The sequence below is a fragment of the Pongo pygmaeus genome, chromosome 3 (genome assembly GCF_028885625.2).
Source record: "Pongo pygmaeus isolate AG05252 chromosome 3, NHGRI_mPonPyg2-v2.0_pri, whole genome shotgun sequence".
NCBI classification, from domain to species: domain Eukaryota; kingdom Metazoa; phylum Chordata; class Mammalia; order Primates; family Hominidae; genus Pongo; species Pongo pygmaeus.
This window is the reverse complement of record NC_072376.2, coordinates 188,173,340-188,189,395: the sequence shown is the minus strand read 5'-3', so window position 1 is coordinate 188,189,395 and position 16,056 is coordinate 188,173,340. Positions and strand designations below refer to the sequence as shown.

At 37.6% G+C, this 16,056-nt stretch overlaps 1 protein-coding gene across 3 annotated transcripts in view; it reads right to left on the bottom strand.

Annotated features, from left to right (window-relative positions):
* The window catches only part of ADAM29 (ADAM metallopeptidase domain 29), a 157,692-nt gene that overhangs the window by 101,575 nt on the left and 40,061 nt on the right, over window positions 1-16,056 (bottom strand). Inside the window, exons 8-9 of one of the 3 annotated variants that reach the window (XR_008502153.2) lie at window positions 15,495-15,651; window positions 10,959-12,915 (exon numbers count right to left, since the gene is read on the bottom strand). The exons of 1 other annotated variant lie outside the window; for it this stretch is intronic. The gene's annotated coding sequence lies outside the window, so the exon portion shown is untranslated. Of the gene's footprint in view, window positions 1-10,958; window positions 12,916-15,494; window positions 15,652-16,056 lie in introns of those variants that run through there. One more of the 3 variants, XR_010126174.1, reaches the window with a different exon arrangement.

Below are 16,056 nucleotides of genomic sequence, written 5' to 3'. Positions count from 1 at the left end.
TGCCTTATCCTTCTTAGTGTCTCAAATTAGATTCTACTCAGACATGTTATAACAAGTTAGTACAAGTTTATTTGGGTACAAAACATTTTTGAAATCTATGCATAGTTTTCTCCTCATATATATATTTTCCATAAACTTTCTTCAGACACTTCATATAATGTCCATTGCCTGTACTTTTATGTGACTTATTTTCATTCATATATTAAAAAGGATGCACTACAATGCAGTAATTAGCGATTATAGGCACAAAATAACAACATTAACACAATTCAATATTTTATTGAATTGTTATATGTTGAATTTGTGGAGTTTAAGCCTAATATCTTGTACCACAAAGTATTTTATTCATAAAACTCGTGATCACTATTTCATTAAAATGATTTACAATAGCAAGATTTAGAAAGATTTCTTTTTTAAACAAAGCCCTTTGAAAGACAGCGATTGTGATCAAGTGATCTGACGTTAGCAAAAGTTCCTCACTTTGAAGAAACATCCAAATTAACAAACTTCCAACTACAGTATTTAATACTGAACAGAGTTTGGTGTTTAATAATATTAATTCTGTGACGTATCTGTTTATTTCTCAGTTTGTTTTTTATAGCCTTTCACAGGAACAAGGGAAGTGGTTCTTGAATGGGGTTGTTTCAGCTCTTCAATAAGGTTTTGTGGAAAAAAATGCATTGATATCCAAGGCGTGTAACTAAGGGAAAGCACTGAAAGATTACCAACAAAAATATTTGTCAGTCTTACCAAAGTAAAAAACAATTTTGAGTACACAAAATAATATTTCAATTATGATATTTAATATTGTTTTTGCAGAATTACATTATATAATTACAGCACTTGGTTTGTGTCTTTTCAAAATTAATAGAAATATGTTTGAAGTAAAACTATGAAATATAAATAATATATAGCAGAAAAAAGTGACAGTTTAGAAAGAACACTAATCAAATAGCCAGATTAAAAATCAATATTTTAGATGTTTTCAGGTTTTTAAAGATATAGTGTCAAAATGAAACCCATAAAATTCACAAGACAAACAGGAAACCAACCAACCATTAGATGTAATTTTAGAAAATTAAATTTACCTGGTTTCTTAAATTTCAATGAATAGACAAAACTGTTAGGAACAAAAATAAAATTCCTTTAATTTTGTATTACTATGTGTTAGGGCTGAGGAAAGATATTATAATGTATTCTGTGTTCTTGTGAGAAAAAAGTCAGAAATCTGCAGAATTAAACATACCTTATTTTGCAAGGCTTTCAATACACAGTGAGTGCTCACTAAGGGCACATAATAATCACTACAGTAATGATCATACTGATCATAACTCAGTCTGACACGTTTATAGAACATATTTAAATGCTAATTTAAATTCATTTAAAATTGAAATTGGAACTTTCCCTTTTTTCAAAATGAAATATTGCCTTAACAGTTCCTCATTAGTGGAATTTTAATGAACGTAATAGTCTTGGACTATGATTAAATCTTTGGTTTGTACTGAATATAGTTAGTGTTGATGCTAAACAATTGTTACATAATAGGAAGACTTTCAGAATCTACCTTAACTCCCAAATGCTGTAAACTTGCAAAGCTTTCAATGTTTGTCTGTATACTTTGTCAAAAATGTGAGATAAATTTTAAATATATACACATGCAAAGATATTAATAGTATTTGCAGATTTGGTAGAAGAACGAAGCACATAGCACCCTTATTTGTGTTTTTCAGGTTCTTAAAAAACAGGTAACTTAGTACAGTGTTTATAAATTATTCTGATAATGTGACTGAGGTCACTGTCTCTGTCTATGCATATAGGTGTCACTTTTAAGAGAAGATAAAATAATGAAAAACCTTATTAGCAGGACCAGATTAGGTGGTAATTGTCAGTTTCCTTGCTTTAAAGTATCTGAATGAAAACTTACTATTGTCTATATAGTAACTATGACATACCTTAAATAATTCTTTGGATAATTATATGCTGTTCTATTTCAAATTATATTACATTCCTAAAATTCTCATGTCTTTTCCTTTCTGGGAAACTGATATGTTGATTGCTATACTATGGAACATGTTAAACATAAAAGGAGCAAATCTACTTCTTTTAAGTTAATCCATGCTTATGTGAATCTTAATGTGTACTAGGCACTGTTTTAACTGCTTTGAAAGTATTATCTCATTTGATCCCTATAATAGCCCTGTGAGGGATCCTATAATCCACATTTTATAGATGAAGAATGATAGGTTAAATAATTTTCCCAGGATCAGACATTAATAGGTGCTTAAACAGAGATCAGAAGTGTGAGACTGGCTCTCGGGCCATGCTCTGTAACAGAATGCTGTGCCGCCCTCAGAGCACCACATGGGAGCCAGAGCAGCCCACAAAACCCACTCCCATCATCCAGGACACATTTACCTTCGTTAGGTCTGAGCCATCCGGAAAAATCCAAAGCTGAGACGAGGACTTGGAATAAACGATGAAGGGAAATGTGTGATTTTTTTGGAAAGATTGCTTAGTAACTTAAAAAAATTCCCTCCTACATTCCCGTTTGCAGCTACATGTTTGAGAATTAGTGTGTTAATCTCCATCTTATTCATTTGGGGATTACTTTAAATGCCAAATGATTCAAGTCCCTCACTAAATATATATTCCAATACATACTCTTAAATGATTTTATCTCTTGTTTGTCCCCAATTTGTCCTCTTTTTTCACAGAAGTTAATAAGCTGTTTATTTTCTCTGAACTTTTAGTTATTAACCCATCTGTGCCTTCATAAATGGCATCTTTTCCACTTTGAATGTCTTCTCTTTCAATCACTTCCAGCTCAATTCTATTACTTACCAACATGATATATATAAAAAAGCTCAGTCACATGAATTCTTTCCTGAGACACATCAACATACACACACACACACACACACACACACCACACACACACACACACATTTGCTTATATCTGTATTTCCATCTAAGTACATTCTGAAGAAGAAAGGACACCAATTCAGATGAAGTAAGAAATGTCTATATACAATGAATGAGCTGGAAGATGAATTAGAGGCTATGAAGGATATGCCATATAATCAATATTTAATATTTCTGAGTTTCCAGAACACCTCAGATATTTCACATGATGTGGTCTGATTGATAGACTTTACTTGGAAACTCTAAATTTTGTTTTTGCCTTATTTTGTTTTGCTGTGTTTTACATCAGCATTGCAATTTCCAAAGGACATTTTCTTTTATGTAGCATGTTAGCTTTCAAGAACAGATAAGTGAATTTTCTCTGGCATTCATTTGCTTTCTATAAATATCTACACATTTTTATAAATATCTGAAAAAATAGCTGCCAATGTGGTATAAAATTAGTGAGCTATGTTTCAGACAACCTGGTTCTCCCACTTATTGTGCTACCTTGGTAGGTTACCTGCATTAGTTATTACTCCTATCATCACCAGGCAGGAGATTAGGGGGTGAAGCCAACAATTGCAGTGGAAGCCTGTAAATTTCATATCAGTTGTTGGCTAAAAATTTTTAAATAAGTAAGAAAAACAGTTTAAAAGTAAAGTCTTATGTAAAAGCAAGCAAAATAAAACAACAAATACATCTAAGTATAGAATGAAAACTATATCTATAAATCAATATAAGTAGAATATCATATATTTATTTATGAACTTAGAACCAATAAAATGATACCAGGTTTTCTTTGAACTATGCCTGTAACAATTGAGAAGGAAAAATACTTTCCTTGAAGCAAGAAGTAAATAGACATTTTTATCTCAAAATCGTAATTGAGCATAAGTATAAAAGATTACACTCATATGCAAGAAAATGCTGGTAATTAAAATACAAAATAGATCTTCAGACATTATTACTCTAGTAAATATGCATCAGAATGAAGTATATGAAAATAGAAAGCAACTATTTCACATGCTCGTAAAGACCACCATAAAGAAGTGCCATGATTCAATCATGATAATCGTAATTAGATTTCTCATAAATAGAAAATAAATTAAAATGCTATACACACATTCTTAACCCCAAACAGACAAGCAAATCTTCTAATTGATTTTGTCCACATAGAGTCATACACAAAATGTCTGATCTATTTTGGTTAATTTTAGCTGAACTTTTTATAATCCTTTTTTAGTTCATTGGCAGGAATATTATAAATACTTGCTAAATGTATAAATGTGTATTAGCTTTCTATTTCTGCATAACAAACTACTACAAACTTAATATCTTAACACAAATTTTTAATCTCCCAGTTTCTATCTGTTAGGAGTCCAGGTATGGATTCCCTGGGCCCACTGCTCAGGGCCTCACCAGGCCAAACTCAAGGTGTTAACTAGGACTCAGTAGGATCTAGAGGTCCTCATCCAAACTCATGCAAGGTGTTGGCAGAATTTAGTTCCCTGTGATTGTAGGACCGACATCCTATTTTCTTGACTGCTCAGTCAGGGGTTGCTCCTAGTTCACAAGGCTGCCCTCAGGACCTAGCTAACCTGGCCCCCTCCATAGGGCCTCCCACATTTCCAATCTCTTAGACTGCAGGAAGGTTCCAATCCCTTTTAAGGGATCACCGCTAGTTTAAACCCACTCAGATAATCTCCATTTTGATTAATTCAAAGTTGACTGATTAGTGACCTATTCACAAGCGTGAAATCCTATCATATTTACAGGTTCTGCCCACATTAAGGAGGAGGGAAACACGCAAGGGTATATACACCAGGGGGCAGGAATCTTGGGGGCCATCTTAGAATCCTGCCTCCCACAATGTACATAGTTAACAGTGTGTTTGATATTACTCATATCTCCATAGAGAAATATCTTTCATGACAAAGCAGGTATATCTCCTTTTCAGAAATTTTATTAACAAAGATTGGAAGCTAAATCAGATCGTTATATTGAAGGATCCTGATGCCACCGCAAGTATACATAGGAGCAGTTCCCTCTATTGTTTTCATAATCCCTGCCTGTGCTAACATGGATATACTTAGCAGAACCCTCACATTGGTTCCCTGCTCTATGGTATAAGAAACATTATTACAGAAAAAAATAAGCAGAGGTCTCTGATACTGCCTCTTCATCCTATCTAGGATAGAAAATCAGAAACACTACTACATTACAAGCCAAATGGTAGAAATTGATGCCAAGCTCAAAGACTTTTAAAAAATAAGTTTTGTGATCTGAATTCTTATTCTTATTTAATTCAACAATACTGCCCTATAAAAAGTTAGATAAATCATGGCAATTGAAAGTGAAGTTTCATATCTTTAACTAAGTGGCGCACTCATTTTCACAGCTGCTGTAGCATATTTCCTACAAGAGGGCGACACAGACTCTATACTTGATATGTAGTTGTGGCAGACACAATAATAGCACTACAAAGATGTCTACATCCTGCTCTCTGAAACCTGTGGCTATGTTAGGTTACGTGGCAAAGGAAAATTAACGATGTAGATGGAACTAAAGTTACTAAACATCAGACCTTAAAATAGGAAGATTATCTTGGATTATCTGTGTGTGCCTAATATAATCTCAAGCGTCCTGAAATGCAGAAGAGTGAATAGGGAGAGAGAACCAAAGAGATGGCATTGTGAGAAGGGGCCAAACATTGCTGGCTCTAATGATGGATAAAGAGGCCATGTGCCAAGGAAAGTGGGTGGAAAAGGCATAGGAAAGGAGTCTTCCCTAGAGACTCCAGAAAAGAATGCACCTGCCAACTCTTTGATCTTAGCTCAGAGAGATCTATATCAGACTTCTGATCTATAGAATCATGAGATTAGAAATTTTTGTTGTTTTAAGCTACTGTTGCCATAGTCACAGCAGCTGCAGAAAATTCATATAGTAGCTATTAATTTAGTGAATGAATTTAATTTTATTCCCTGTCAGAAAAAGAATCAGAAGCATTCATTGGGATGGAAAGCAAATAGTACATGATCTCGCCTCAGGATGATATTAACTGCTACATCATCACACTGTAGTCTGAAAAGATCTTGATTATCTGGACATTCTATGGACAATCTCTCTGATTCTTTTTCAAGACTTTGGGAAGCAGGAAGTAACATACTCTGTATGCCTTTGTTTTTGTTGTTGTTGTTGTTGTTGTTGTTGAAACAGCATCTCTCTCTGTCACCCAGGCTGGAGTGCAGTGGCGCGATCTTGGCTCACTGCAACCTCGCCCCCCGAGTTCAAGTGATTCTCCTGCCTCAGCCTCCTGAGTAACTGGGATTACAGGCATCTGCCACCATTCCCAGCTAATTTTTGTATTTTTAGTAGAGATGAGTTTTCACCATGTTGGCCAGGCTGGTCTTGAACCCCTGACCTCAGGTGATCCAACCCACCTCGGCCTTCCAAAGTGCTGGGATTACAGGTGTGAGCAACTGTGCCAGGCCATGTATGCCTTTTTAAGTTGACTGCTTGCTAGAGCAAGGGACCTGCCATATTAATGAAACTTTTAAGGATCCAATGATATGCTGCATGCCAGGACATCAGAACTTCCTGCTACTAAAAGGTTGCAATGCTTGGCAGACATTTGCAGATTTTTGAAATAACACATACCATACTAGGGCGTACTGCTTTGATTCATTTATCAGGTGACTTAGAATACTGCCAATTTTGAGTGGGGTCTAGAGCAGAAGTCAGCTTAACAGCAGTTGTACGCTGTTGTAGAAACAGCCTTGCCACTTGGGTGATATGATCTGGCAGATCCAAAAGTTATAGAGCAGGAGTCAGCAGAATGTTTCTGTAAATGGCCAGGTAGTAAATATTTTAGGCTTTGAAGGCCTTAGGGTCTTTGCTGCAATTACTACACTCTGCTGATGTAGTACAACTATTCAACGCTACCATTATCCCAGAATTATTCAACTCTGCCTTCGTAGTGCAAATGGAACCACATACAATATGTAAACAAATAAGTGTGTCTGTGTTCCAATAAAACCTTAATTACAAAACCAGGCCCTGAGTCAGATTTGTCCCATAGGCTATAATATTCTGAGCTCTGCTGTAGAAAAGAACATTGTGTGGAGTCCTCAGAGTACTCTAATAAGAAAGTTACAGCACAGGCCACTAGGGTTTGGAATAAGACCTTCCTCTTCAGCAGGGAATTGTAAGCCACTTGCAGTACAATTTCTGGATTGGGGGCCTTACTGGAAACTGAATGTCTGATTGTAAGGCATCAAACGACCATATGACTAAAGCTGCCCATCATACACTAATCATTGTCAGACCCATCATGTCATAAATGTAGGCCACCTAGCAACAAATCAGTACAAATTGAAAGTGGTATATGTGGGATTAAGCCCAAGCAGATCTGGATGGCACAAGTAAATTACATAAACAAGTAGGAACCACCCCGTCCACCACCTACTCTACATCAACATATCTATCTCCACCTACACCTGTGCCCTTGTGTGAAGCCGCAGTGACCAGCTAATAGAAGAATGAAAAAGGAAGAAGGAAACTAAAGCCTGGTTCACAGAAGGGTTGACTGAACACTACAACTTCACTGAGGGGTGGCCTTGAAAGACAGTGGAGAGACGAAATCTTCCCCTTGGAAATACCTTCAGGTAGTACATGTGGTCACTAACTTTTGTAACATATTTATTAGTAAGTATTATCGTGGACCTCTGGAAAACATCTTGAAAGTTCTGGATGAGAAGTTCAGGAGAAGGAAATCTGGGCAAGAAGCTACCAGATGGACCTGAAGTAGTGAGCATGAACTTGTTCAGCTTTAGTGAAATTTTATACTTAACATTTCTTTCACAGATTAATGAGAAATGTCTCTAAAGTTTAGCAAAACCAAATATGAACTTTGAACTCTAGACAGCAAAAGAGGAAATGGAGTGAAAAGAAGGTTAATTTAAAAATAGTGGAATTGACCTGCTATTGATTCCTTTCTTTATTTCTTTCTTGCTTTATTCATTAACTTATCCTTTTTATGTCTGCTCTTCAATATTAATCAGCAAGTATATTAATTCCAAGTATATATGGAGTGTCTTGCAGTGAGTGACGGGCATAAGAATAAGTACATATCAAAACAGTCAAATATATTATAAAAATTATCATAAGTGCTATGAAAGAAAACAGAATACTAAGAATAACAAGAGTAGATCACCTTAGAAACAGGTTTCTCTGAAAAGGTAACATTTAAGAAAACGTTAAGAAATATCACAAAAAATTAGAGGAAGTCAGCAATACAAAGACTGAAATTAAAAGTTTTCAAGGAAAAAAGTAAACAAATAAAAAAGACCTTCAGGTTAGAAAGAGCTTTTCATGTTCAAGAAATTGAAAGAGGGTGAAAGTGATTAGTGTGCAGTGATAGATGGGAACCTTAAGAGAGGAAAGAGAGGTGGGCAGGAGAGGGAACACATCTTAGCATCATTCTGGGCACCTGTTCTCAAGTCAGGCAATTGCGCCCTCAAGGGGCAAAAAAAAAAAAAAATGATTCTGGTGTGGAGGGAGAATATTTCTCTTTTTATGTATAATGCAAAGATACACATACAAAACATAAACAGACAGTAAAATTTAATAAGAGGTCATTATAAATAAAAAGTCTGAAAAGGCTCTTTAGGGGCTGAAAATGAATACTAATTTGAGAATCGCCAACTAAGGATAACACTAGTCCTTTAAGAAACAAACCTGCAAATTTCAGTGGCTTAACACAATAGAATTTTACACTATCATAACTTGTGGATATTACTTTCTCCTACTTGATGATTCAGGCACTCGGACTGTTTCCAAATTTTTGTGCAAATAGTTCCCAAGGATTCAGGGACTTCTGTTCCCAGCTCAAAATCTGGGATCTCACTCCCCGATCCTGTATTCTAGCAACTCCAACACAGATCCTACACTGTCATGATCCTGTGTTTCAGTAACTAGCAGACAACTATATGCCCTTATCCCCTCCCCCATCCATTATATAGTTACAGCACAGGGACAAGACATCCATGACAAAAAGCAAAACAAATATGCCACCTGAATATTCAGAGAAGGGAAGAATAAGAAAACACACCAACTCCAGTTCAAGGCAAAGGGGCAATCCTGTAGGAGGGCATCATGAAGCCCTGCTCTGGCAGTGGTGGAAGTTCCTGTATAGACAGCAATTCTGCTCTCTGAAAGGATCATTGTTCTCTGTGAGCCTTCATTGCACTCTGCATAGATTTCCTAGTTCGTGTTCCCATTAGTGTCATAGGTGAGGGGGATGTCTACGAGAGTATTTAAGGAGAAAATTAAAACCTGACTTGATAGACTGAGTCCCTGCGCTGTAACTATATAATGGATGGGGGAGGGGATAAGGGCATATAGTTGTCTGCTAGTTACTGAAACGCAGGATCATGACAGTGTAGGATCTGTGTTGGAGTTGCTAGAATACAGGATCGGGGAGTGAGATCCCAGATTTTGAGCGGGGAACAGAAGTCCCTGAATCCTTGGGAACTATTTGCACAAAAATTTGGAAACAGTCCGAGTGCCTGAATAATCAAGTAGGAGAAAGTAATATCCAGTCAAGTTGATACATAAAACTAGCCATCAAGTTTCCCCAGAAAAAATTCCTGTAACTTGGGGAGGCTTTTGCTTCTAATCAATGCCAAGTACCAGGAACTAGATGAAAGTCCTTTGTTAGAAATAATTCTCAAGCCTGTCTTACCTCGTTTTCTCTCTTCCACACCTTTCACTCTCAACCTAATGGTGGCTATTTTGAGACCATCTAAAACACTTCACTTGAAAGGCAAAGTAAAACCCTTATCTGATCTTCGCTTCTGGACTGAGTCACTTAGATTAACTGGGAAACTTTACTGGGCATTTGTTGCCCTTAACTTGTTCTCTGTCCTGTTTTACCCTTCTTGTCTGTAGATTTTCTCAATCTTGCTAAGCCGTAAATTTCTCTATTCTTTCCCATTTCAGCTATCAGAGCAGATAATTATTGCATGAACTGTAATTTCTTAAAGTCCCACTTTACAGGGAAAGGGAGTAAAGCCAACATACACAAATGTTTTTAATTTTTAGAACAAAATTTCCCAAGAAATACAGGTACAGTAAAATCTTGGTCTGCTTTTCACATTATGGCACACAGCAATTTTATGAAATATTTGCCACATAATAAGTTATCCAACCTTCCGTCCTGAAGTGTTTACTGTTTCTTAGCCTGTTGCTCAACTACTGATAAAGTGCCACATTTGTTCATAAGTAGTTGGAGTGGCATCCATCATCCGATACTATTTCTATGTTGATAGAGTAATTCTAGAAATGTGTGAAATAATAAGTGAACAAAGGTGAATGCCATAGGAACAACATGTACTAGAAAAGACTCAAAACCAATGGTAGCTAGACAAGTCTTCCATTGGTCATCATATACCAGAGTAATGCTCAGAGACCTAGCAGAGCAAGACAAACTCAGAACACCTCCAGTTATGGGGTTGTGAGGCTTTTAGGCCTTGAAGTTGAAGTTTATATACCATAGCAGATGAGTAATGGAATCACCACCTGTGCTGCCCACTAAGACGTACTGCCTTAAGTGTTCATCTACAGTTGGTTCCACAGACATTTTCAGAAGGTGTAATGTGTGTGATTTCTGGCTACTCACATTTGTTAGTCTGTCATTCTTGGTCAAATTAATGCACAAACCTCCCACCATGGTAGCAAATAAACCCCACTTCAGTAAGGTAGCTTTCTAAAAAATGATTGCTGTCTTACCTAATAGAACAACCCGTTTTTCCTGTTATGCAGGGGGCTGTCAGAGAAACAACTCTTTTCATTGTGGGCTTCCATCCAATAGCAGTTTAAAAGGGGGAAGGGAGGTGAGGGGAACCATACACATTTTTTCTCTGCCTTGGCCCAAATGTGGCATACATCACCTTATTAAGAATTGCAAAAGGTCTGAGGTTCTACCCTATTTGTAACTTAACAAGTTAGACTGATCCAACTTCAAGGTTGGTGGCAGAAGACACGAGACTCCTGAGTCGCAGACAAAGGAGAGTTTATTACTTAAGCTAATTCCAGTAGCCAGAGTATCAGCATATATTTTGCACCTGTTCACAGGTCCCTATTTCTATAAGGAGACACTAGGAGGGACAGATGATACATGCACATTTAGTGGGTTGTAGTCCACAGGAAAGAGACACTGAGCTTAAGAAACATGAATCTTTAGTGATGAGCAGGAAGCATGCCTGCTTTTTGCTCTCAGAGAAACATTATCTGGGCAGTAAGCATGCGTGCTCTTTGCTCCCGTGAAGACACTATCTCTATGCAAATATGCCTTAAAAGATAGTCCAGGACAAACAGCAGTCAGTGCTTCTGCTTGTAAGACATGGAACATCAGAGATCCATAGAGAATTGTTTCCCCAAAACAGCAGTCCCTCTAATCAATATCACCTTGGTTTCTGGCAAATTTTCCCATTAGATTATGCCATGTCAACAGCTACCCTGAATAATCTGACCATAAGGCTACTATCTCTAGTACTCTAAACAAGTAGATCTGGTCAATCTGCAGTATTATGCTCAACCATGTCCTTCAAGGTAGTTATAGAGTAATTCCTATACATCAATAAGGTCTACTTTAGAAAACCAAGAAGTGTCTTTCACAAGTTTCTGCACTGAAATGGTCTATGGCATTAATCCAGCAGGATATATTTTCAATTACACAGACTAATCCTTGGCCCTCAAGGATAAAAATCTAAGGCAATCCCTACCAGTGAGTTGAGGCTGATCTGAATACCTTTCTTTTTCCTTTCTTTCTTTTTTTTTTTTTTTTTTAGACAGAGTTTTGCTCTTGTTGCCCAGGCTGGAGAACAATGGTGCAATCTCGGCTCACTGCAACCTCCGCCTCCCGTGTTCAAGTGATTCTCCTGTCTCAGCTCCTGAGTAGCTGGGATTACAGGCACATGCCACCATGCCTGGCTAACTTTTGTATTTTTAGTAGAGACTAAAAATTCATCATATCAGTCAGGCTGGTCTCGAACTCCTGACCTCAGGTGGTCCACCCACCTTGGCCTCCCAAACTGCTGGGATTACAGGTGTAAGCCACCACACCTGGCCGACCTGAATACCTTTCAAGGGTCAGATGGCATCACTGATGACTTTAGATAAAGTTGGACACATATTTTTTACTACGCTTTCTAACTGGATGATTCCCATTTTAGGGAAACTGCCCACAGTTGTGACGATGTAATGAGTCAGTTACATTCCCAGGAAGTTCCCATGAGTAAACAAAGGTAGACATATTTGGGAGAGATCTCTACAGTTGTGTTTTGGATACATGATCTCTGGTAATGTGACCCAAATCACTCTGAACTTCCCTAATAATCACAATTAAAGTTTTTAAGCAAACATGTTTGAGTGGGAGGCAAATTAATAGCTAGCTTCTCTACAAGAAGTATAGTCTTAGGGCACAAATAGTGGCCCTAAAATGAAAGAGCTGTTTAAAATTCTTCGATCCCCTCCTCCAGGTGGGGACTATATCTTTTAGGAACCTAACTTGATAGGACCTCCAACATGACTTTCCAATTTGCTGATAAGCCTTAGGATTCCCTATTCATTTTGAACAACTGAGTCTAGCCATTGATTTGGAGGGACTACCTGAGAGCAGGTAGTCTAACCTGTCCTGTTGACCAGGTACATCTTTGGCCACACGCAATTATCTGTCTTGCGAAGTGATTGAGTTACAACTGTGCCATTGGGGATTGGAAAATCTTTGGAGGTGATGACGGGTGCTTCGAGTGGCAGGTTTAGGAACTAGAGCCATCTCCTGCTGTTCCAATAGAATTATCAGTAGCATCAATGAGATTGATGATCAAACTGTGTTCAAAGCCATCTGGTGAGGAATTGTAGACCCAGCAGTCAATAAAATTTGAGATGCTTGCAACAGTTTGTGAGAGCCTATGAGGGCATTTTTCTACATGAGAAGGCTCCTTGGGTAATCTGAAAGACAAAAAAAAAAAATCACTATCCTTCCTTCTCCCTACATCCTGGGTTTTGAGGTAGTCCTTTCTCAGGTGATGAGGCTGTTCTCCCTTCATCATTCCTGCATTAGGTTTCTATGTTGTGTAACAAATTATTAAAAACTTAGCATCCTAAAACAACTATCATTTATTATTTCATTGTTACTATAGGTCAGGAATCTGTGCATGGTTTAACTGGGTCCTCTGCTAAGGGTTTCACCAGGCTACAATCCAGGTGTTGCCAGGGTTGTGGTCTCATCAGAGGTTTGACTGGGGGAAAACATGCTCCCAAGGGTCCCTCAAGTTATTGGCAGAATTTATTTCTTTATGGCTGAAAGACTGAGGCTTCAGTTTCTTATGAGAGACTATGTCAGGAATTAGACGCTCGATCCATAGTTATTGCAACTACTGTATCTCACCACATAGCATCTTGCTTTAAGGCCAGCAACACAGAGAAGTTCCCTAAACTAAGTTTGCTGGAATGTTACACACCATAATGTAATCTCAGGAGTCACATCCCATCACCTTCACTGAATTATATTGGTTATAAGTCAAATGTCCAGCCCGTGATCAATGGAAAGAGATTATATGAGGGAGTATACACCAGGAGAGAGGAATCAGGGAGAGCCATCCCATGATCTACCTACCACAGTCCATAGTCTGCCCTCTGGCCCCCAGTGACTCCTGTCCCTTTTACCTGCAACACACATTCACTACCTTCCAAAGTTCTCAAGAGTGTCATTCATTATAGCATCAAGCTCAAAGTTCAAAATTTCATCATCTAAACCAGGTCCAGGTGCAGATGAGGCTTCTGGCTGTAATCTTTTAAGTACAGTTCCCAGGGGACAATTCCTCTCTAACTGTGGATCTGAAAAACTAAAGAGACAAGTTGTCAACCCCTAGAACACTAATATAAAGTGGTAAGACTAAAATAGAATAACAGCTGTAGACAGTCCCAGTCAAAAAGAAGGTAAAATGGAAGGCAGAAATAGTGGTTCAGTAGAACTTAAATACAAATAGGTAAATGTTTGTCATTTCTTAATTGCTTTTTAAGACCTGGAATTGCCCTCCATGGCATTAAGATCTACCCTATGGATTCTTCCTTTTTCATGGAAAGTAGAGCTTTTGCTGCTAAATGGTTTTATCAGCCCGCTTCCTGTAAGTACAATTTTAGAGATCTAACAACTTTCTTTCATTTTACACTCTCTCTGTCCCTTTCAGTCTATGGAGCAGTGTTTTTAATGAAATAAATTTTGCAAAAACTTTGTAGGTCTCCCATGGATTTTAAGTAGACTTTACTCGATTTGACAAAATCTACCTCCACAGATCTTTTCAAGTTAATCCATTCTCTCTTTTAACCTCCTGCTGAGATGGGTAAGGGTCAGCACCCTTAAGCCTCCTGTAGGCCTTATGGTTTGATTAAGAGGAGCTACGATACACACCTTTAAACTCTTCAAAGGATCTTTGTGTAACTGAAAACTTTAACTTTTTGTTTTTTTCTTAAGTTTTAGCAAGAATTAACACAGCCACATCTTTGGCTTTTTCTCTATATCAAGATTTCAGAAGTGATGTCAGAATTTTAGCATCTTTTGCCATTTTAATATGATAAGAATTTTCAAATTCATCAAGTCCTGGTTCCTCGTTCCTTTTTGCTTCATAGTTTTCTCCTCAAGTGTCTCTCTCTCTCTCACACACACACACATTTTACTATAAGCAGGAGGAAGAAACCAGATGGTACCTTCAACACTTTGTTTGGAAATCTCTTTAGCCAAATAAATAAGTCTATCATTAGAAGTTCTGCCTCCCACAAACATTAGGAGACAATTTTTCCAGACTTTCTAGCACTATATAATAAACAAGTGGGGGTCCCCAGGGACCACTCTATGGTCTGTCTGCTACAACCTTAAAGTCTCTTCCAGTAGCTATCACTGCATTTGTTTTTTTCAAATCATTCCCTACTTACATTCAGATCTTTGATCTGGAAAGCTCAAGTCTAAGAGAAACAAAGGAATTTTTATAAAACTTACAATAAACCTTCTACAGGACCCAATTTGGCTCACGTGGGCCACTACCATGGGACTTAACAAGCAGTGAACTCAACCAAGTGGTCATTTCAATATATGACCATGCATATCTAATAAGAGAATTCAAGTGTCTAAATCAGAATTAATTTTGAATCAGCTAGGTCCTGCTTTCAGTGGACTGCCACTAATAGGGTATACCATCAAGAACAGACTGGAGTTGTTGCTAGAGGAAAGAAAGAAACATCATACTTGGGAATGATTACAACAGTATCCCAAATTTTCAAAATCTGTCTACATAGCTCCCATTGCTTTTCTCCCAATCACTACCCAGGAAGCACATGAAAGGAAACCCCTTTCTGGAGATAGCCACATTAATTGACTAGAATGCCCTTCTTTCTAAGGTACATTGATCAGGGTGACACAAAGGATGTAGGGTTAGAAATATTTTTAAGTCAATTTTTGAAGAGGTCATTCCAATGTCCAGCAATGTTAGATGGTTGTGAATAGTAGGGAGTGAGAAAAGTCTATCAAATACCTTTGTCTATGATTGAAGTGTTGATTCCAGTTGGTATCATCAGAAAACAGGCCCTTACCATGAATATCTACATGAATGAACCAGGCAGTTTGAACAGCAGCTGCAATTTGTTTCCATAGGCCACAGTTCCAAAGAAGGATGTCTTTAATCTGACAGTCTGTAATGTTTAAAATGCATTCCAAATAGCTATGTTATTTGCAACTTTCATGAATCCATAAAATAAAATGTTCTACTAAGTGAGGGTATTGACCAGAAAGAGAGATGAGAAGAGGCTTTAGTTCTACCTACTGGGCGGCATGACCACCTGTGCTTTTGGTTCTGTATAGTCAGTGCAGAGATTGAACAGCCACAGAATCCCAATGAATACCCTTAGTGATCCAGGACCAGGCATTGAAAAAACCCTCTGTGCATTGTAGGCCCCACTGAGCCAGCAGTTTTGCTTTAAGCAGTGGAATGCTTCCCCCAAAAGAACAGCTGCCATTTTTTCATCTAAACAAAGATTCCAATGGGACAAGGCTGGCTGCATTCTTGAATATACCATTTATATTTAACAAGTGAGACT